Raw genomic sequence first — 11669 nt, 5'->3', positions numbered from 1 at the left:
TTAACCTTAGGACACACTAATGGACCGAATACAGAATACAATGAACCCTAAACTTAAGCTCTAAGTAAAAGAGTACATAACGCGGAAGTCACACAACGAAAGACATCCTAGGGACACTTGAACCTGGAGTGCTGTGATACCCCTCGGATCCAAGACACGGGTTGATCGGGCCCAGGCCAAAACCCGAGGGAATATCTAACAATTAATATTTTATAGTGAACACGGAATACAAAATGAATTAAGAAATGAAATTAAAGCTGAAAGGAACTAAAAATAGAATCCGCAAAATAATATAATTATTGAAATCCATCAAACCCAAACTTTTAAAACTCCATCAGTTTACAACTCGAGAATCCATCTCTAGTGGACCCCTATTAAATATCCAGACTGAAATAAAACAACTGCAATAAACATCCAGAAATAAATTATGGAGAGAATCCTACATCGTCGGAAGAGTGAATAAAGACCTCTGCTCAGCACGAACACGTCTAAGCCTGGAACTGTCGTGTACCTGAAAAATAGAAGTAGGTCAGGCCTACGCACAAGTTCTATACTACTACAGTCCAAACAGAGGCCCGATACGCATGTACATCCTAAACAATTCAACAATAACTAATAGTCCGTAAATATATATATAGTCACACTAAAGGACTCTCACTAGACTACAGGCCGGTCTCAACCTGAATAGAGGTAACATGCTAAAACGCACACGAAGTGGGCATGTGTACTTAAACCTAAACAGGGTGCACCTCTAACCATCGTATCCAGCTACGCAGCCCAATGCATATACGCTCTCTAACCGTCGATCCTGATACTCAAGCTCATATCGAGGTACCATAACAATATATTTAAAATCCATCCTGAATCCTAGTAGTGCCGCTCAACTAGTCGTTACCATGACACTACAATTAATAGGACTTAACTTTTAGTTAATCCAATTCATAATCCAGAATGGGTAGGTTTTGGTGTTTTGAAACCAAACCGTCCCTAGCACACCACTGTCCCATACCGGTGTATACTATCCAATCATCCCGCAGTTGATAATATCAACAATTAATGTAAACATCAGCTAAATCCATATTTCCATTACTGATACTAACAGGCATAGTGTAAGCATCAATAAACAGAATCAGCTATATACATAAACAGATTCAGTTTTATATCCAACATTGATACTAACAGACACAATGTAAGCATCAAGAATCATAGTCATTGTATATACACAAACTTACTCAATTTAGGTTGTTTCATTCAATCAGATATAATGATAAGATTATTTTAAATTATCATTCAATACTCAGCAGTTGATATTACAGACATTTAAGATAACCATTAACAAAGTCCATTTCTCCAACAGTTGATACTAATAGTATTAATTCAAGCATCAAAACAAAACCACAGTATGTACATATACCTACTTAGTTTAGGTTGTTTTATGAAATCCCATTAGTGTTAATTTAAGAATTATTATTCTTCAACACTACCATATTCTAAACAAGTGTAATTTAGATACATACTCATGATATAGAATTATACATGTTCCAATTTTATCATTCGTCTCAAAAGATTTCAGAATTAAACACAGTGTACTCACAGAATTTAACACCATGGAACTACCTGTTTAAGTCTCTACTGTCCAAGCTTTTTTAAGCAAGTAGACTTAGATTAACACCACATCTGAAGCTTTAATTTATCTCTATACATTACTTAGACCTTCCATATTCAATTCTACACTCAATTGGAAACTCCAAAATCAACCATTGCATGCAAAACTGACTGGAAACGAAGAAAATCACAAAAACTGAGCAAGGAGACGTCTCCAAAAATTGGAACCACCTCCTTTAAACCTTGGAGCTGGCTCCCCCACTTGGGAGCTGCCTCTAATTCCAAGGGAGCCGGCTCTCTCCTTCTCTGTCGCATCTATTTGTTTTCCCTCTTCCTTAAACGCCTTCTGCAACTTCTCTGTCTTACTGCGATGGTTCCCGGATGCTGTAATCTAACCCCAGAGTATTCCAGTCCATGTTTAAGTCTTAACTACCTTACATACATGGGTTTTAAACAGAGAACTATGCAAGCAAACGACACCTTTTAGCAGTTTAAGCAAGTATGCAACCATACAGTTTTAATTCAAGTTCTAACATAAACAGTTAACGTTTTATTGATTAAATCAACCCTAGAATTATTCAGGGATGCAAAGAATACGAAACCTATGGGAGAGAGTAAGGATAGAACTTGCCTTACACCGACGTTCGTCTCAAATTGCCGTCGAATCCTCCGTTTGCTCTTTATTTCTTGCCGTCTCTAAAACTGCTCTCAGACTTACTACGTCGTAATCTTCTTCTAAAACCCTAGGCAGATATCCTAGGTGAGTATTTATAGGCCACACTAATCCTAGGTTCTCTCAACCCTAATTGGATTTACTCGGCCCATAAAGAAAATTAGGTTATAACTATGTCGGTTATGAACTGTGTACTATATGTATGCAACTAACCCTACAGTCACGTTAAGGCAGAACAAATAATGAGATTGAATAAAAATAAAATAATTGAATAATTAACAATTAACTTAAACAATTAATTCAAATAAAACAAATAATCAATTAATTTCAAACAAATAGTGAAATAATGAAATTAAAACAATTTATGCAAATAAGTCAAATTTCAAGCAACCAATCTATTAAATAAATCAAATAATCAAATAATAAATAATAAAAAAAATATAATTTAAACAATAAATTAAATACCAGAACTATCCTTTTGAAATTAGGGGTATTACAAGTGCTCTGATACCAACTGTGATACCCCCTAATTTCGGAACACGGGTTGATCAAGTCCGCGCACAAAATCAAGGGATATAAAAACAATTAAAGTATTTAAATAAGCACAGATTACAAAATGAAACAAATAAATAAATAATACGCTGAAGAAAAACTACTAAATAATAATTTCCATTAATTAATAACTCTCCGACAATTACAACTCGGGAATCCCATAACTCAAGGACCCCTTAAAACATTATCTAATAATCCAATACTACTTAAAAGTACACAAGATGAATAGATGAGTGACAGTCTCCCAGCTGCGGATCCTCAACCTCAAGACTGGAACCTCTAATAACTTGAAAAATAAATCGTGGGTTAAATCCTACGAGCAAGTTCTCTCTACTAGGCCTCTGAAAACTAATAAGCAGATCATCTCTGATCAAAACCAAACATAATAAAGTTCTAAGTTAATCAAGATACACATATGTATAAATAATTATATACATTATAACATATTTTTTCCTTAATAGGTTCATTAATTTTCAAAACCATTAAATCATTATTAAAATATAATCATACCTCAACCAATCCACAATCTCCTTCTTTTTTAAAGAGAAACATTTTAACTTTAATTCCATTTTAAATAATTTAATAATTTAAACAATAAAATATAATTAAAAGAACATTATATTTAATTCCAAAAGCAATAAGATTTTAAGTATTTAAATCACACAGTCAATATCTAGGCTTTGACAAACCATCCATGTCACCACCAGTATTATTTTATTAATATGTATCAAATAATACACTAACCTGTAAGTATCAAACTATTCTAATTTAAGAATATTTAATCCTAATCCAACTTATATATACAACAACCATAGATGATATATTTTAATCATCTAACACATAGCAATATAAATACACTTTGGCAAATCAACCATGCCATTATAAATATATTTATTTATATATTGGCAATTCAACCATGCCTCCTTTAAGTATATATATTTATCCATTGGCATTTCAACCATGCCTCCACAAGTATATTTATTTATAAATTGGCAATTCAACCATGCCTCTACAAGTATATTTATTTATACTAATTAACTAGCAACTCATCCATACTTCCTATGTATGTATTTTATTCATACAAATACTTAGGCAATATATTTACGCCTATGACAACTCATCCATGTACACATTGTAGGCTCCACGACAACTAATTTATACACAGATATCTCATGCAGATTAGAAGCACATCCTAATTTACTAACCAGTCTATCCAAATATATCAAATAAGAAAAATAATACTAATAATCTTAATTCACATACATATATATACACATATATTATTATAATATATATGTGTATAATCTTTCCAAAATAATCCTTGATTATTTAAATCATATATATATATATATATATCATTCCTTCCACACTAATCACAATTTAATAAAATCTATGTATACACATATATATGTATAATTATATATATACATATATACACCACATTTCAATATAATAAGTTATTATATTTATGCAAAATAAATTATACTAATCATTATAGTAACACTTTGTGGCTTTCAGGACACCATGAACACCTCCTCTAGTGGTTGTTTTCAACCCCAATAGGCTTGAAACCAATTCTGGAACATCCCCGGACTATAACAGCAACCTGCTGGAACCCCAAACAATTCCTCACGCGCCCTCACGCGCCACCAAACTCTTCAACATTCACTGCACGCGCTTCCACGGGCCAACTTGCATAAGCAGGCGCGTCCACGCGTTACCACACGCCCGCACGCGCCTGATCCACTCTCGACGCATGTGTGGCTGCTTCTGGTTGGTTGATACTTCCCCCTTTGGTGAGCCGCGCCACACTGAATCCATCTTCCACCATTTGATTATATCCAGCACTCAGATTTTGCATGTGCACTACTCCTCATGGACCGCACCGTACAAGATCATCCTCCACTATCCATTAACTCCATCTACGGTTCAGATCAGGTGTATACCCCTCTCATGCACACACGCCCACACTGGATCATTCCATTACCCATCAGGACCATCTAATGGTCCTGATTTGGGCGCACCGTAGCTCTATGAGCCGCCCTGCACAGTAACCCCCTCTGTTATGCATGCGCCAATTTACTAATTAGGCTCCAATATACAAAAGTTACAATTTAAGCCCTTAAATAATTATACAACTAATTTTAATAAATTCAAAAAAAATATAAAATAAATTCAGAAAAATATCTAGAAAATTTCAAAAATTACAGAAAAATTCCAGAAACTCTAGAAACCCTAATTAATCATATTGGGTCCAAGATCAACCTATAGATTAATTTTAAAATAAATACAACTCATATATGTATAAATTAAAACCCAAAATTCCAAACGAATTAAAAACATAATATTTCATCCTTTTAATTCATCAGATCTAACTATGATTTAATTAATCAATTTAATTAAAGTCTTGAAACTCAAGGTGAAATATTTATGAGTTCTAAGAGGAAAGATAGAGAAAACTCGCCTGAAAGTTTCGAAACGAAACCGACGCTTCAAGCCTTGAGTGTCTCTTCCTATTTCGGCCTCCTCTTTCTTAGATCCGGCTGTCTGCTTGTTAGCCCTCTCTTCTTCGCTCTCTGTCCCTCTTATTTTTTTAACGTGACAAAACTCTTATCGATAAAACCTTAAGTGTATATTTATACACATTAATACCTAATCCTATACCAATAATGACTAATAAATAAAAGGAAACTAATAATTCTTAACTAATATAAATATTTAGACACACATATATTATATAATATATATATATGCATATTTCATTCTATAATTAATTATTAATTAATTAAATCATATATACCTATATATATTCATAAATATATATCTATATATATAATCTTCCATAACACTAATTAATTAATTATATTTATAATTATACAAAAATGATTATTTAAATAATCACAAAATCATGGGCTTTATTAATTAACCTAATAAAGCATCATTCAAGCCCAAGACCATATCATTTGGTGCAATTTTCCTTAAGCTCAGTCCAATTAATTTAAATAAATAAAATAATTAAATAAACACTTAAATTAAAATAACTAATTACATGAAGTATATAAACAAACAAGAATTTACAACTAAGTCACACCATACCAATAAAATCAACATGCCAACAATTCAATCAATAATTAAGTACACAAATAATCAATCATCATACAAAATCACGAAAATATAACTTAATTAAAATAAGACAATTAATCTAGCACTCAATTAAAAAAAAACAAATCATTAAAAAAAATAAAAAATAAAAATAATTAAACCCAAATAAATCAAACAAATCATTTAAAAATAAAATGAAAGTAATTAATTTCAATAAATAAATCTTTTAAAATATCAGGGTATTACAATGGATTCCCGAGTTGTTTAAGTGATGGAGGTTTCGGATTATTGAATTTTAAACTATTTTATTTTGAGGATTTAATATTTAGAATTCTTTCAGCTTTAATTATTTACTTCTTAATTCGTTTTGTATTCCGTGTTCAATTAAATATTAATTATTTGATATTCCCTCGGGTTTGGGCTTGGGCCTGATTAACCCATGTCTCGGAGTCGAGAGGTATCACAGCTGGTATCAGAGCACTCTAGGTTTAAGTGTCTCTAGGATTCTATCGTTTAAGACTTCCGCGTAGCGTATTCTTTTGTTTAGAGCTTTAAGTGTAGGATTCGTTGTATTCCTTTATAGTCCGTTTCAATCGTACTAAGGTTTGTCTGTCACGACCCGGGTTTTTGATTCAACCCGGTAGGTCACGTGATGAACCGAGGATTGACCCGATCACAGATCCAGATGCGGAAGCAAAAGACAAGATAATGGTCTCTCAAGGCACAACACACCTTTAAGACACTAAGATGACCTTCCATGAGGTCACGGAACTCAAAGAGAACGAAAGCGGAAACAAAAGTCCAAAAGGGCAAAATTTGTGAACCAAGGGACAAAATGGTTAACTCATGATTAAAATGAGAAACTTGACTCTAAACAAGTCAAATAATGTGAATACAACCTAATCTATTCATTTCACAACATTCCAAGAGGTTCTAAGAACATTGGACAAGAATCTCACAAAACGCCCCTTCCCGGTTTAAGCAAGAACTGACACCCTCTCACTAAAATATGAATAACTCTCACCACAGTTAGAGTTTTAATGCATGGTTAGTGTCATTGGAAATCTGACTTCAAGCTCATGAATTTAGGCTCAAGAATTACCCTATTTGGGTTAGAAACGAAGAAGTTATGGCCATTCAAAGTCGGAACAGTAGTGCTGAAACTGGACTGAAGCCAGGCTCAGGATCTAGCTATTTTGGTCGACCGAAATGACCCATCGGACAACCGAAATGGACCAATTTTTTGCTAAAAACATGTTTTTTAGGCTTGGTTGGTTCGGTAGACCGAAATAACCCATTGGTCGACCGAAATAGGTTCAAACAGCGCAAAAACCTACTGGAAAAGATGATTTTGAAGCTCAAATGAAATCCAAAGGACTTCGGTCGACCGAAATGAAATTTCGGACGACCGAAACAACTCGAAAAGCTCAGTATGAACCTGCTATGAACAAGTTTTGTTGAGACTTCAACCAAGTCTCAAACCCCAACATGAATTTGGTCCAAAATCATGATTTTAAGCTATGTAAGCATGCTCGCAAGTGTACTCTGCATAATAAAATGTATTACCATGGTCTATGGCCTCATTACATGACATTTACTCAAATTCACATGCCAAACCTCAAAGTTAGAAAAGAATACGTTTCAAGAACAAAACTTGCAACTTAAATGCATATACTTGAATCTTTAAGTTTGTGGCCCTTGGCCTCATGCCATACACATCAATTACATTGAAAGGAGTGTACTTATGAACACTTTACATGATTAGAATCAAATAATACAAGTTTAGTACATAAAGGCTACAAAATGGCATTTCATGATAACATTTGTGTGAACTGGAAACTTGAAGGCTATAAGTCATCCAAGGAAAGCAAAGCACCACGAACCAAGTCTTCGTACCTGAAATATGCCCCAGTAACGTAGGGGTGAGCACATAAAGCTACTCGTAGGAGATGAGCATAGATCGACCTAGAGTTTTACAATTTTATCACCTTAAGGTGAAATATGTTAAGAAGGCTCGTGCCACCTAACGTCTATGTCACAATGAGACTCAGAGAGCATCCTAAGCTACCCTAGAGTATAAGCAACGAGAATCATGATATATATATATGAAACGATTCAAGATTGGGATAACCCAAATAACACGATAAGAAAGATACTTGAATATAGATCAACATGAATTGTATTATCAATACAATTAAGCAAGATTTAGAAATAATCCAACTAACATGACAAGTTTACCATTTTCTAAGAATCACATTATCTATGCAATTGAACAAGGTTAGGGACAAACCATACAACATGATAAGAAAATAAGGGAATATAAGGATCACATTATCAATGCAATTTACATGATTGGAACATACCAATTAGCACGACATGAAGTAATACACGAAATCAAAGACGAGGCATAATATCTATGCAAGTAAACAAGAATGGAATATTCCATATAACACGACAATAAGTATACTTGGATATAGATTAACAAAAATTATATTACCAATGCAATTAATATGATTAGACTACACCAATTAACATGATAAGAAGTATACTTGAAATCACGAATGAGGCATAATATCTATGCAATGAAATAAGATTGGAGCATTTCATATGACACGATAAGTTTAAATCTTCAAGGAATAGCAACTTGAAATTTAAAGAGTGAAATCAACCAATGTGGAAACTCGGATATCGCCCGGATTAAAACCGTACTCTTGAGATCACTTTAGGGCTACTAACCCACGGGTACCTTTCCCCTAGTGCGCACTATAGTTGTAGGAGGACATTCCCCCGTACTAGAACCAAAAACCTAGCCATGTCAATTCTTGATTGATATCCCAAGTCCCAAAATCAACAAGTTATGCAACCAAGATTGTATCAAATACAAGAAATGCATTAACCACGTTTCATGCACAATCAAGATTTTGGAACATACAAGTCATGCCCTAAGTTCATCAACTATAATGGCATGTGAAATGTCAAGAAAACATAGTTGCGATCTATATACATTATAACCACGATATATATATCACATAGAGTTTATTAAAGTAAATATACCATAAGTATAAGATACATGATTTAATTATTTTCTAAGCGACACATGTGTAATTAAACCATTCCAAGACAAATGAGCATATTCATTAAGTACATTAATGAAATCAAGATACAAGTGTTCACAATGCTTGATAAAAAGAATAAGGTTCATGGAATTCAAGTCAAATTCACAAGTCGAACAAGAATTCAACAACAAGGCATGATTAACTCGATTGAAGCATATAAGGAAATTTAATCTACTTAAGGGATTAAATTATCAAGATTTCAAGGTGAGTCAAAATGTTTTACGAACAAGTTACGTCAAGAATCATGTCAAGATCAAGTTCAATGTCAAGTTACTAGTTCATTTCATACAAGATACAACCATGTGAATTAAGTTTCATACAAATGAATTAATTAAATATAAGTTTCAAAACTTATCCGATTATTTTTGATTTAATACACGTGAAAGAACTTGTCAAGGAAATCATGAATACAAGGTTAGAAACTTAATCTAACTCATGGAACCATTGAATGGATTTTAATTAATTCATTTAATTAAAATCTCTAGATTTTAAAAGTCATCCAAGTGACCTCAATTTAATGTATGTTATACAACATGTCAAGACTTGTTTTAAAAACACGATACAAGTGAATTACATACAAGATACGACCATGAGTATTAAACTTCAATACTAGAAAAATAATAAATGATAGATTTCAAAACCTAATCAAATATTCTAGATCAAATATATGTGAAACCACATAGCATGCACATCATGAATATCAGGTCGGAATTCCAATAGAGTGAATAGTACACTCAGAATAAATTAATTAAATATTCTCTAGATTTCAAAATATCTCCGATTACTCTCAAATTTACCTATGTTGAAGAGTAAATTAAAGCCTAAGATAATATGCTAACACACATTGATTTCAAGCTAGGTAAGGCCATGTGAATTAATCTTTCATTAAAGATAAATATTAGATAAAATCTTTAATACTTATTCAAATATACTCAATTTAATATATGTCAATGACCATATTATGGAGTAATATAATACCATGCTACATGTTCAAAACAAGTTATGAGCAACCGGGAAAATCAAATCCAATACAAGAAAAATAAATACTAAAATCTCTAGATTTCATATTTAAGCATGTAATCAAATTGGATATGCATCAATAGCATGCAATATAACAAGAATTAAACCTATAACACCCCCTACCTCGATTTGAGATGAAAATCTCAAAAGCCACCGAAAAAAAAGTGCTCCGAATCCGACGATACCGAAGGGTTTTGTCGGGGACAACACGATGAACAAGAATCCACAAGAAACCCCATGAAAATCACAAGTTGACTTCAAACCCGAACTCAAAATTTGGTCAGAAACGGGTTCTAATAAGAGCAAAAGGTACGCGTCGTCAAGACAAGCACTAAACATGAAGGCACTACGATGTTTCACTCGAGGGAAGTGGCCGGAAAAAGAAGAAGAAGCATGGAAGCCCCTTGGTAGCCATGGCTGCCGGCCAAGAAAGAGGAGAGAGAGAGAAAAATCTGATATTTTCTCTTTAAGTCCCCTATTTATAGAAAATATCGAAAAGTGCCCCGAAATTGTCCCGTCGGGTCCGAAAAAGTGAATTTTGAGCAAACACGCTCAAACGGCAAAACTCCCTAAATGAAAAAGATTCAAAATGAGAAAACATAAACAACGGAAGAAACGGCATTGAAAACTGAGTCCAGAACAGATAGATATGCCCCAAACAAGTTCGGCGGCAGCCGGGGTCAAAAACTCTGAAACTGGATAAAAATGACCAGAACGGAATTCTATGAGTACATGACTCGACGAAATATGAAAATGAATCCCGTACAAAGATCCAGGCTCCGGACAAGATATTTTGCAATAACTTTCGTTAATTGCACAATGGCCCCTCTAAAAAGGGTTAACTACAAAACTGCCCCATAATGAAAATATCTTCCCAAAAATATTTTCTTAAAAACCCCTGAAATAAAATATCTTCAAAAGATATTTATGAAAAACACCCCAAGAAAAGAAAATAATTCCAAAGAATTATGCATCCATACCCCTATGGACACCGAGAGCAACTAGAATACTTTCTTGCGAAAGTAAAGATACGTATTTCGTGGAAACCACTAAGGATGAGGGCATGTGAAGTCAAAAACTAACTTCGAGCATGAAAAGTGAGGTTGTGCCAAAAACTGACAAACGGGGAAAAGACAAAATAGGGAAAATGACGAAATAGTGCATAGTGTCTGAAAAGTGAAAATGTAGAAATGACTCAGTCCTCAAAGGAAGTTGTCAATCCAAACAAAAGAATCTCAGAAACCAATTCCAAGCACTCAAAACGACACTATGTGACTAGAAGCAGAGCTCAGAAAAGAAAATTAAATAGAAAAAAATTCATCCGTAAAATTTCAGGAAAAAGGAAAGGAAGTCAAATGACCGGGTCATTACACTGTTTTTCTGTGTTAACGGAATGGCTAACCCTAGAACCAGACAGAACAATCAGCGACGAAGGTAAGAGGCACGTAGGCAGTAAGATCTCCTACGACGTCAGCAAATGAAGGAAGAGTAACAATCAATTATAAGTGGAACAGGAGGGGGTTCAGCAGGCTCGGGATCAGGTCAGAGATCCAGAATATCCTTCTTACCTCAATGACCACATTGCTCGGGCTATAGAAGTA

This window comes from Cornus florida, unplaced genomic scaffold (genome assembly GCF_030987335.1).
Source record: "Cornus florida cultivar Cherokee Brave unplaced genomic scaffold, ASM3098733v1 CherokeeBrave_3.0.0_Hap2_Chr08, whole genome shotgun sequence".
Lineage (NCBI taxonomy): Eukaryota > Viridiplantae > Streptophyta > Magnoliopsida > Cornales > Cornaceae > Cornus > Cornus florida.
The sequence above is the reverse complement of the archived record's forward strand: the minus strand, read 5'-3'. Positions refer to the sequence as shown.